General features: G+C 28.0%; 1 protein-coding gene across 1 annotated transcript in view; it reads left to right on the top strand.

The window, feature by feature from the left end:
* The window catches only part of LOC142326566 (cytoplasmic dynein 2 light intermediate chain 1-like), an 83,288-nt gene that overhangs the window by 31,334 nt on the left and 38,217 nt on the right, over positions 1 to 13,737 (top strand). The window contains exon 3 of the mRNA XM_075369146.1: positions 194 to 334. The gene's annotated coding sequence lies outside the window, so the exon portion shown is untranslated. The remainder of the gene's footprint in view (positions 1 to 193; positions 335 to 13,737) is intronic.

Here is a 13,737-nt window from a genome sequence, read left to right as displayed (position 1 = left end):
AATAACTTTCATAGAGAAATACCAAATTGATTGTATAAAATATTATAATCCAGTTAATTAAAATTCTGAAAAAAAAGAACAATTTCCTAGTGTATTATGATTTTTTTTTTTGTTTTAATAAATTACAGTAATAAATATTGTATTTGTGTTGTAAAGTTTGTTATTAATTATTATTATTATTATTCTGTTTCAGAGGATTTGAACTAATTTAGTAAAACAAAAAAAAACGTTAATAGTATTTTGGGAAAGAGGAAAATAGAAAATTAATTTTTGACATTGCCAGGGGAATCCAACGACCTGTTAGATTTTCCAAGTCAGTGTGGGGTAAGGCAGGGTAAGGAAAATTTCTTTAATGGATATTGAATGCACAGTTGATACTAAAATAAGTTTATTTCCATTGAGAGAATATCTTTTAGACTACTTTGAGTCAATAAACAAACATAGTGTGTTGATCATAAGTATTTCTAGATGACCGACAGATTAAGACAAGGATCTGCTGCATAATTAGAATTTTTCCTGTTATCTCTGTATTAGTAAAATTTCATCCAGAAACTGGAATATTTTTCCATTCAATATTGATCCTAAAAGTTTATTAATTTTTTTAGCAAGACCCAAATTGTGAACAAAATCCTTCATCTTTGGGTGGCTGTAGATTCTAATCTTCGAAGGCCAGTGAAGAAATTGTATCAACTTTTTCTATATGCTAGATGGATGAAATTTTATTGCCTGGTAACACAGATTGAAGTCTTAAATAGAAGTATCCTGTCCATGAAGTACAGGTCTTAATGTCAATGGTAGATTAATGAAATGAATAGCAACTTTTTTTTAACTACACATATTTTGCAAACAAAAAATTGAAATGATTTTGTTTTTCACACTATACCATTCGAATACCAAACAGCCCTTGTATTACTGTATTAAATTTTCTGCTCAAGATATGCAGAAGACATGCATAGATATGCAAAGACAGAGCCCATGGTTTTTTTTTATTTCCTAAGTTAATTTTAAAATATGTCAATCAAAAATTCATAACAAGAGGGACAATGCTATTTTTCTTTTTGCTTTATCTCATTAACAACCACTTACACTGTCTGGTATTAAGTTTGTTACACTGTCCAAAGTATTTCCTCAGCCTTTTGTTCAGATTAGCAATTTTTAATGTCATATAACCAAATTTGTGTAACATAATGCAAACAAAGATCGATTACTTATAAGAGAAGGTCCAGTGAGTTTGCTAAATAACAATCAACTTACCAGGTTAGCAGTGCTGTTGGTAGAAAGCAGCACATCTTTAATAGCCCACCGAGCTGGTCTAGTGGTTAACTTGTTATTGCAAATCAGCTGATTTCAAAGTCGAGAATTCTAAGATTCAAATCCTAGTAACTTTTATATGGATTTGAATACTAGATTGTGGACACCAGTGTTTGGTGGTTAGGTCTCAATTAACTATACATCTTAGAAATGGTTGATGTGAGACTGTACCAGACTACAATACTTCATTTACATTCATACATGTCATCCTCTAAAGTAATACCTCAAAGTGGTTCCGAAAGCTAAACAGGAAAAGTGAGTGCCTATCTTTAATGTGATGTAAAATAAAACTGCAAATGAAGATTTATAATGCTTACATGATTAATATAATGTGTCTATAGTGAATGCAGAAGTTCTTTTATTGTTAAAAATAAGGTAACAGCAACAACATCTTAAAACTATTTAAACTCAAATGCAGCATTCCATGAAATGTTTTACCATTTATGGAGTCAAAAATTAAAACTTTCTTTTACAAAAAAAAAAACTTTTCAATTATTTTATAAAAGAAATTAGATCATGAGGTTTTACATTGTTTTCCTATAATCTAATTAAATTTAAAATTATACTCACTTATGCCACCTAGATGTTGACTGTCTTCTTCTTAATCTGATCATTATTTGAACTCTTTTCAAATTGGCCTTTTCATCTTATATTTTGTTATACATTCATCATCACATGTTCAATTTTCTAAGCATCACTTTAGTGTGTTGTTCCAGCATTAGTTAGTTAAAATATCACAATTTTCTGTACCTAAAACACACTTGAAATACTCTGGAGAAAAATTAGTATAAAAATAGTAAAATAAATTAATACAAATTAACAAGTTATTAATATTTAAATTCTTTTGGAATCCATTTTTCCTTTTTTATTCTTTATCAGACTATTTTTTTCACCATCGATTAGTTAAAATATTACAATCATCTAGTCCTGAAACAAACTTAAATTTTTTGAAACAAAATTAGTAAAAATATCAAGACGATTAATAGAAATACAGTTTGATGTACTTGAAATATATATATACATAATAAATAAAACAGTACTTAGGGAAAATTCCCTTCAGGTTAACATGGCTTAACAGCATGCACTTAATCTAATCTTAAATAAATATAACAAAGCATTTTTAAAATGATATCTCACTTCATAATTGGTCCTACTGTGGATGGGGTACGGAACGCGAACGCGACTTAACATAATTAATTCTAACTTAAAATAAACTAAACTTAAATTAAACTAAACTGTAAAAAAAATACAACATATATAACATAATTAAAAAACAATTATAACCTACTGAGGGGCCTACTGGGGAAACACAATTTTTCCTTAATTCTAACATGCAAATTTACTCTAACATGCACATGTTTACAAAATAAAACAAAAATATATAATTACCTAAAAAAAACTTAATCCTACTGGGAAAGAAGCACCAGTTACAAAGTAAGTAGTCCTCCCTTTAATTGTTATTATAAAACTAATTAGTTAAGCCACATTAAGACTGTTCACTCTTAACCTATGTAAGTAATCGTTGTACCTGCAACAAAAGATAAAAAGAACAATGTTAGTATTATATATGTACTCTTAGTAACAAAAATTTATTTATTTACTCGCATTAAGAAAAAAACACTATCTAATTCATAGCTGTTCTATAACAGTGTTATAATTCAGTTTTATGATTTAAAAGAGTGGATAGGAGTGACTTAAAAGAGCTTGTGTATCTATTTATTTATTGATCTAAGAAAACAAGACCATTTATCAAAAATACTTAATTAAAAAGAACATTGTTAATCGTTATAATAGAACTATTAGTTAAACTGTAACTTAACAGTTCAAGAAACTCATTATATAAAGAACTCAAACTAACTTGTTGACAAAATTAGCAAGTAAATTTTCAGATAAAAGTTTACATTTGCTTACTAAATACTATCAGAGAGATTTATAAGCAGCCCATGTAAGCCCTAAGTAAATGTGGATTAGAATTAAATAATGTGCCAGAGCGGTGCATATGGTTAATGATATCTTTTCATACAGAAGGTGTGAGATATGCATCATAGGATAAATATGTTGACAACTTATACAGTAATGTAGTAGTATGTTGTATGGTTTAACGTTTGCCAGAATGATGAATAAAAAAAATCAAATATTGCGTTCAGTTTATCATGTTCTAATTACACTAATAAACACAGTTTCATTAAATGAAAGTTTTATTGTTTTTGTGATTTAACTTTTTATGCTGAATTAAAAAAATGCAGTCAGGATTTTTCCATAATCTACACGTGATACCATATTTTGAAGTACATTTTTTATGTATTTTTAAATAATATATTTCTACATATTTTTAAGTGGAATTCGATGTATTTTTTTTAGGGATAACTTACGTACATAAAAGATTATTTAAAATAATTTCTAATTGAGAGTGGATACAATTATAATATTATGTAGCCAACATCTGCAATTGTATGATTGATTCATGTACAGTAGGTTCTAACACGTCAGTACAGAGCAGAGTGATTCAATGAACACACCAATATTGTATAAAAATTCACTGTGTATGCACATACAGTGGTTTCATTCTGTTTTGTGATATACAGTTACTGTGTCGGGTTTGTTGGGTTAAGAGAATAAATTTGCCAAGAAATGTGTAATTGAGCCAAACGTTTGTTACAAGTCTGGGGATTCGATGCTTGAAGAACAACTATTAAGTTTGACTGCACTAATTAAAAAGTGCTATGAAGTAAATTCCGGCATTAAGGTTTGAGATCAAAGTTAGAATTGATCCCATCACATCTACTGTTCAACCTGTGTGAAACATCTCACTGTCTGGGCTAGGGATAATTAGCACATGAGTTTTACCATATCAATATGTGGCATGAACTACAAGATCATTGAACTATTATTTCTGTATTACAGAAACAAAAGAATAGCTAATATCCAAACGTACACCATCTGCTATTAGGAGAGTGCCTCGTGGTAAGGATTTAACTTTAGAAAATTAATCAGAATATGAGGTAGCCATTGAATTCTGACAAGAAGAGCAAGAAGGCCCTACTTTTGAAGCAGAATCCTCTTCCCATGAATCTTATTAGGTAATTCAAAGTGAATTATGACCTTGTTCAGGATTTGAATTTGTGAAAGGCTGGAAACTACTCCAAACTGATATGAAATATATTTCTTTCATTATTATCAGGAAGAGTTTCAAGATTGATATTCTGAAAAAAATAATTTAGTGTTTTGTAACAATATTTGTGCTGTGATGGATTTACTGCATAATGAACATAACTTTACAGAAAGAAGATTGCTCATCGATTCTTTGAAAATTAGTTTAAAAATTGTCCTTTTGCACAACGGAAAAAAATTTTCTTCTGTGCCATTAGCAAATGCAACTAACATAAAAGAAAAATATGAAAATCCGATTAGAAAAAATTCAGTACAAGTACTAGTGAACTGCCGTTTACACAGAAGTAGCAGATTACAAGTACCATTGAACTATATGTTGTAGTTTATTGCGTTTTTAATGGTTTCCAATTCAGCTGCATTAAATTTTGTTACTTTCTGTGCAAATGGGGCAGTAGGGGCAAAACAAATCATTATAAATAAGGAATTAATAACCAAAGCGTGAAACATTTATGCCTTTTCATGTTAGGAACAGATATACTTAGAATTTGATCAAATACTGTATTGTATTTAATTGTGCTTATTCATTTAATATGTCATTTTGTGTTCTACTGAACACAATTCCTTACAGTGTGTATACAATATCAACACTATTTTCTATTTTGGTGGATTTATAACTCATATCTACGAGATGCTTGGAGAGTATTGAATATATTCCTACAGAGAGATTTTAGTTGTTCAGTTGTTGAGAATTTATTTGTATTTCTTAAAAACTATAAACAAAGTTCCAAGCAACTCACATTGTTATCAAGATGATTATGCATATTATATGTAAAGTTAATTAATTGCCTGTATGATAAACAATTTGTTATTATTTATTTTATTTTTTTCTATTATTATTAAATTATTTTTATTATTCAGTTAAATCTGATATTCCAATTTTTTTATTTCGTAAGTTAAACATTTTTTCTCTTAAGAAAAATATAATGGAGCTGCTTCCTGCTGTAGATCTTTTAGTTTTTCATTAAGTCACTGATGTCTAGAGATTACCACAATTATTGCTGTAGAGTTTAAAAGGGTAATGCAGCAACAATGATATTCCTTTTTTATTTAGCTGTCAATTCTGCATTCTAATTTGAATAATACCAACATATTTATATTTTTCCATTTGGTCTTAAGTTTTGCTTGAAATTATATAAATTTGTCCAAAGTACAAGAAGAGAGATCATGCCAGAAATCAAGTTCAAGAAATTTGGACATAACAGATAGAACAGATTATAGTTAGGAAGCAAGAAAATAATAAGCAAAGAAAATAAGCAAGAAGGAATCCGGTTGTATAAAACTTGCCATAAATAAAGAGCTTGATTGTCTACAGCAATACATGTACGGAACAGAATAAAAACAAAAAGAAGCTTCATTATCACAACCGGAAACAAGTATATAAGTGACAACTAATCTTCAGGTTCACAGTATCTTAATGGCTCTAATTTCTGCCATACAGCCATGAAACAAGATCACCTAAGTTCATTTAGAGAACTGATACAAAGAGGTAAGAAGTACTAGACAAGAAAACAAATTTTTATGAGACACGCAAGGATGATTTTTCTTTTTTTTTGAAAATGAATGCCAATAAAAATACTATAAAAATACAAAATATAATTATATAAACTGGTTAAATCACAACCGATGAAGATTTTTCATTCACTCAGATTGATATTAAACTAAGAAAGCAGGATCGACCAAAGAAATTAGAAAAATAATACATGAATCGAGTGTAATAAACTATTTAAAGAAAGAAATGTTTTAGCGTATATCCTTTGTTGTAATCTACAGGTTGGATTCCAAATTTAAAAAGAAAATAAAATTATTGATAGATTTATTAGGAAGATTTGCCGATTGGCCATGCATTTTTAAAAAAAAATAATGCCACAAAAATTAAAATAATAAATAATCCACTATCTGATGAGCAAAGGAAAGAAGACTGAATATTAAAATGGACATTTTTTAATAAAAATAAATAAAATAGTATTCTTTATCACGTCATTTTATGTTTATTGTTTTGAATCGAACAGAATAGAATTTTCATATTTTAATATTTAATTATGCTTATTGATACCTTTTCATACATTTTTTGTTCAATATTAATAAATTTAAAAAAATGTAATAACTAAAAGATAAATTAATTAATTTGGTTCTCTATATTTTGAGTATTTTTTTATGAATACTTTTAATAATAATGATAAACACTAAAATATTTTTATAATAAAAAAATGTAATAACTAAAAGATAAATTAATTAATTTGGTTCTCTATATTTTGAGTATTTTTTATGAATACTTTTAATAATAATGATAAACACTAAAATATTTTTATAATAAAAAAATGTAACAACAAATTAATAAATGTTAAAAATTTTTGTTAAAAAATAAAAATTATTTAATTATTCATTTACATTAATAAATATTATTAATTTAATAATTATATATATATACACACACGATTATCAGTGGCGGCTTGTAGCTAAAATTAGTGGGGTTGCTGCTCCAGAAAACGTTTTTCTGGGCCTTTTCAAGGTAGGATTAAACTTTTCTGTAAAATAAAAGAACTGAAAAAAAAAATTAATCAAATGGAATAGCTGGAAGCAGGGTAATAATTTATTTCTACACTTGTATCATATTCAAGAATATGATACACAGTTTTTGAGCACATTGTGCTTAAAAACCGTATTCATTTTAATCGAATAAATAATAAAATGTCAATACCGATAATATTTTTTAGTATCATTTGATAATAACTTATTAAAATATTCGCTTAGAAACACTACAGTGCAACGGTGCTTAATTTAAATTTCTATGTACACAGAAACAAATACATAATTAATTTTTACTAATTATCTTCTCTTTCCAGCTTGTTTTTGGACAGATTTGGCAATCAAAGAGCCCTTGCTTTCCGCCATCTTCTGATGACTACTGAAAAAACAACTAAACCGCTTCCATATTCCTTCTACCGACTAAACTAGAAAAGGGAACGAACAAGGAATGTTCCATACACTTGCGAAGTAAAAAAAAAAAACTACCTTCTACCAGATGCCAGGGTCAGCACTGAGAGAGCAACAGTGCTCTCTCTCTCTCTCTCTCTCTCTCTCTCTCTCTCTCTCCCTCGCAGTCTTGTGTGCAGCTTCCTTTGTGTGTACGCACATAGGAAGATGGTGTTTGATCTGTGAAGCGCCACAGTTCCATACAAAGATTTTTGTATGAAAAAAATATCATTACCGTAATCTTCTTTTGTATTATAATATACTTTTTTTTGTTTAGCTTATTGTTTTTCAGTTTTCAATACAAGCCAGCTTTGGTTAATTAATTCATGTAGGATGTTTGTATATTTTTTAACTTCATCATTGTAATTTAAAATACAATATCTTTTATTAAAATGGGAATGCAAGGAAATCTCATTTTTACTTCCTTGTACAAAGTAAAGGAAATATTGTGATCATAAAAAATTTCGGTTTTAAGACTTTAACGGAAATATCCATTTTGACCATTCCTGGATCCATTTTGATTAGTTTCGGTGTGACATTGTATGTTTTTACATACATATGTATGTAAAATACATAACTCAAAACAATTAGCCATAGGATGTTGAAATTTTGGACTTACGATTGCTATAAGATCTGGTTGTGCACTATCCCTTTTGATTGCAATTGACTGGACCAAAAGTATCTAAAAAAGCCCAAAATACAAAAAATCTGGAGTTTGGGTATTTTCTTAGCTGCAATAATAAGCTCTCATTTAGAGCTTTTCAATGATATGCTATAAGTGGTATTTACTTTCATCGGTTCCAGAGTTATAGCCAAATAAAATTTTAATTAATGAAATATTTGAATCTTACAAGGGGAAGGCACATCGGTTTAAATCCGACTTCATCTTTTGTTTTTTTTTTTTAATTTTTTTTCAATATATTGATTAATAATTATTAATCTCTGATTGTAAAAAAAATTACAATAAATAATTCAATAATACCAATAAAAAATATCATAACTTATTAATGAAATAAAATTTTATGTATTTTTCATTTAAAAAAAAAAATGTGTATGTAATTTAATATGCGTGCAAGGAAGTCATGTGATGTTCACTTAAGATTTTTTGTTTTAATAGGAAGACTTTGATAATAAACACAAAACAAATTGATTTATAAATCAATCTGTCTGTAAAGTTTATTGTTACACAATGTAACATTTAATCTATACAAATCACCTCGATAAAGTACTACATTTAGTATATATACTACGATAAAGTATACATTTCTCACTAAAGTACTTTTTTCATGTACTGCTTTGTATCCTAACCAGTATTATTTTTCAATAATTTAAAATTTTTTATAAATTAACAAAAAAAATTTTACATTCTAAATTTAGATTAGTCTGAAAAAATCGTGATGGAGGACGGAGGAAGTAGGAAGTTAAATCCTACTGGAAGAGAATTTGTTTGTCTTAACATATAGGTTGTTTAATATTTAAAATTTGGGATAACAGAATGGTAGAACACTGGTTTTCTAATCAAAGGATTACTAATTATTTCAAATAAAATTATGTATTAACCGCAGCTATGTGTACTTCCTGATTTTCAATCGCTATGTATTTCTTTGTGAGAAAAGTCTGAGTGCTGTCGAATGTAATCAAATAATATTTGGTCTTTTTTACTTGTCTGGTATGTTGGGGAACTTTATCTCCCAAAATTGCTGAATTTCTGGTGACATATAAGCAATAGAAATTTTGCTACCCATTTTAGATCTTACAAGATGTTCACGAAGTACAGCATCGTACTTTGTGATTAAGTGCAGCAATTCTAAAACATTGCCTCGATTAACGCTGATATTGTTTACTCTGTGACCACCTTGTTTGGATTCACATGTTTTCTTTATACTTTTGCTTGATGTAAACATGGCCTATCATTTTTTATTAATGAACCAGCTGAGCTTAGGTATTGTTAAGCAATTATTAACTATAATCTCACTTTTCTTTACAATGTCATTCAATTATGAATGAACAAAAATATTATATTGTAGTTTTTTTCACTACATTGAAACTGGGTTCGTAACTTATGTTAACAGCTTTATTTACATAATATTAGTGTAATTTAGTTTTACTTTGTTTTTTTGGCCACATTAGTTAATTGTAATCATTGTGGATAAAGTACAATTAAGACAAATAAAATAAATTAAGGCTTTCATTGCAAGAATTAGAACACTCAAAAAGATTAAACACATTCAAAAATTACAGTATTTACATATGGCACTAAGAGACGAAGCCTTAGCCATTATTAAAAAACTTCCAATAAACAATGAAAATTAAATCGCATTAGATTTATTGATAAAACAATTTGATAACAAATGTATGATTGCATATTATTTTAATACAGATCGCATTTTAAAAATATTTTTTAAAAGATAATCATTAGATCCTATTGACATTTCATTTGTCAACTCATTTGAGGCATTGAAACTCCCAGTTAACAAGGTTAGAATATAATACTGCCAGATTATGGAACAAAAGATTATCAAATAAGGGGTTTTCAAAAAGTATTACAACTCAATTCAGTATTGGAAATGTTAAAGGACAAGATTACAACAATGCATTTAAGTCTCATCGCAAACATCCTACTTCAAACATTAACAAGATTCATAAACAACATAATGTTATTATTCTAGATCTAACTTTAAGCATTGTTTATTTTGTAAGTTCAGTCATCAGTTACAAAAATGCTATAAGTTTTTCCAATGATGAATGAAGATACTTTTTAAAAAATAACTGTCTCATATGTTTTCACAGAGGTCATAGTAACAATCAGTGTTGCTCAAATAACTTATGTGATTTATGTGAACGACACTACACACTCGTTCATACTTATAAGATAAGTAATGATAAATTTAATAATAATGACTATTGTTTACAATTAAACAAAAATGTAATTTTGTATACTGCTGTATGTAATGTAGACAATGTTTTTGGTCATTCTTATTTGTGTAGTCTTGTTAGACTTAGGCATATACGTTTGTTTGCAAATTGGGATTTCAATTCAATAAACATTTGCCTATTTCAGGCATAAATAATGCATTAGTCAAATCTGATTATGGTGTGGTACTTCATTGCATTCACGATAAAAAAACGTTTCATTCAAGGTGTATTGTGCTGTTTTGCCAGACATAAACTAACCTTCCATTACATAGAGTTGAAACTTCTTATCTTAATCTACCTTATATTAACTAATATCGATATTTTAATTGAGCCCAATTTTATTTAGATATTATATTACCTTGTCCTAATTTATTCGAGATTTAAGATATCCTGTTATTCAAGAGACTAAGCTAGGATGTATTCTTAGCGGTTGTCTTCCTACTAAATTTAAACATAAGAATTTAAACTATTACATCCCATTTTACAACCAACAATAACTCAGAACATTCAACTATGTTTGAAAATTTTTGGAAAATTCTTGAAACTGATTCTAATGTTTGTTAATGAAGCTTCTACATGTCAAACACACTTCCAACTTAATACCTCTAGGAACAATCAAGGCAGATTTATCTTCTCATTACCACGTAAATCTGATAAACCCCAGCTAGGTGAATCGTTCATTAACGCTAAAAGTAGGCTTTTAATCTGGAATGAAGATTATGAAACAAATCTTAAAAGGGAATATTCTGCCTTTCTGCAAGAATACTTAAGATTAGGTCATATGTTATTACTTAATTCTGATAATTTATCAACTAATGAATCAGATGTACATTACCTCAACACCCAATATTTAAGCCCACAAGTCTAACAACTAAAATTATTTATTTGTGCTCATGAACTCAATTACGTTTTATTATTCATGCTTTTTGTTAGTTCTAACTTCCATGTTAATAATTATTTTTAATATTAGTAAGGCATACCGCTTATTGCTGAATAAGAAGTATCAGATTTACCCAATCTAGCTATGTATATATATATATATATATTTTAATGGTTTGCTTAAAGTGTTTAATACTAGTACTTAAAGAAATGTAAGAACATTTTCTTCCTCACACAAATGATTTAAATGTAAACCTTAAAAATGTATGTTTATAAACCCAAATTTATAATAATGCTATTGTGAAATGCATAATGGATTTATTTATTGAACATTATTACAAAAAAATGACAAAACTACTAAAGTTATTAATAATTGAGTTTCAGATTAACGTAATTTTTCTTCCACGTCATGTATAGCTAATTATTGGCTCCTTCCTGTAGTAAATAGGAATGAAATAAAATTAGCTGTATATGGCATTTTGGAAGAAACAGTTTCATTAATCTGAGACTGGTAGTCAAACTTTAAACCTAATATGGATTCAATTAAAAGTAAAACAAATGAATTTAGAGAATTAAAACTACATTCAGATTTTTAAAGGAAGACAAAATGGAAGAAGTTAATGAATAAATTTTTCTCCAAGGGAAGTAATTTCGTTAAATCATTTTAAAACAAATTTTAACTTTTCCCTTTTACTAAACAATTCAAAATTTATTTTTATTTGGTATTATAAGCTCAAGTTGTCACTTGAACATTCTCCAAAATTCTACTTATCTTTTGATCTCAATATGTTTAATAAGTACTACAGGTTAATTAATTCTTCTTAACATTATATCTTCTCATATTTTTTATAGAAGATCGGTGCTTTGGCATCGTTGTTGTCTGTTACTACCTTGGGTTTCATGTTGTCCTTCCCTCTCTTCTGTTTTGTTACCGTTTCATCTCTGTGTTTTGTTGAAATCATTAACACATCCCTGTTATATTTCCATTTCAATATTTCTTTTTTTTGTACCTGAACATTGGGGTATAGACTATATCACCTTTTTTCAATTTGATTTCTGTTAATTGTTTTGGATTTCTATTTTCATTAACCCTTAAGGTACTAACAAGATGTGTATAACAATCGAGTAACTGAGAAACCAACGATACACTTTTGTATCAACTGTCACAATAAAATGATCGTCCAGCATCAAGTAATGGTCCAGAAAGCTCCAACAAATATGTTTCTGGAACTGCTCTATTCTTTTCCAGCATATATAATGAGATTCCTTGTGAAGCCAAAGACAAGGAATTAATTTGGAATGTTTCATCCCATGCTGTTTTTTTTTTTTGTTTGAACAGTATTGATGAAAGACAAGCCATACTCTGAAAAACAAAAAAACTTGCGTATGTTGTCTTCAGTTTCAATAAGATTTCTATTGAAAATATCTATACTGTAAAGTATCTTGGGTGTGACTCAACGTAAGAAAGGAGCATGAGAATTTAGCAGCTTGCCACCTAGCGGCCCAAATAAGAAGTGTAACAGATTATGTATATACACATTTTAATAAATAATTTTTCAATTTTAGATAACATTTCCAAATAACTGTAATTGTTAGATCGAGAGTGTACCTAATGCAAGCAAAAGTTAGCCTTAAACCTACTAACAAACATCTCATTTGAATTACGAAAATCGTACGTAACATATAGGTCTATATGTTATATACGTAATAGTTTTGGATGTTTCTGTATCCACTGAGAAGAAACAAAGCCTCATTAAAAAAGAAAGTCAAGTCTATTTGGGCAAAGTTTTTAAACCATTGACTTTTAACCGTTTACATTAATCAGTAATTTTTTTATCATCTTGTTAAGTCCGTGCAGAATTTGAATATAATATATTTAAAATTTATCTTAACTATATGTTCAAATCACAAATCATTTGTTTTAACTTCCTGAGAGCTATGTTTGGGGAAATGTAATCAATTCCCCTCAACTTTTCATTCGTTTCATCTCCTCCTAAAATTAACTTTGTCATTCATTTTTGGTCACAACGATAATCTCTTGTGAAATTTTTTTACTGATTTCTCAATATTTTTTTTTTATTGCCTTTGAACTTTTCAATAATTTATTCATGCACTCGATGTAAAAGGTTTTCATGAGCATTCTTTCTTCACTTGTTGAACACATCTTACCATGACAACACGTACTAAAATGTTTAAAGATCACACTAAATTAGTTTTTATAAACTTATCAGCCTTTATTTCAGATTATTAAGTATATTAGATATTAGTATAAACTGACAATAGTGTATGATGACTGTATATGAATGTTTTGAATAAAATAAATGTCCTGGAATTTTTCTCACTTAATTAACTACTAACATATACCTCATAAATGAATTTTTCTCACTTACATGAGTAAATAAATTTTTTATTTACTTTTTTATAAGAATATATTTTATAGTTGCAAGTAGAATAAAATGTTAAATAATTTTCCACTATTTTCCTTGT

The sequence above is a fragment of the Lycorma delicatula genome, chromosome 6 (genome assembly GCF_047948215.1).
Source record: "Lycorma delicatula isolate Av1 chromosome 6, ASM4794821v1, whole genome shotgun sequence".
In the NCBI taxonomy this organism is placed as follows: domain Eukaryota; kingdom Metazoa; phylum Arthropoda; class Insecta; order Hemiptera; family Fulgoridae; genus Lycorma; species Lycorma delicatula.
Note: the sequence above shows the minus strand (reverse complement) of the source record. Positions and strands in the feature narration are given on the sequence as shown.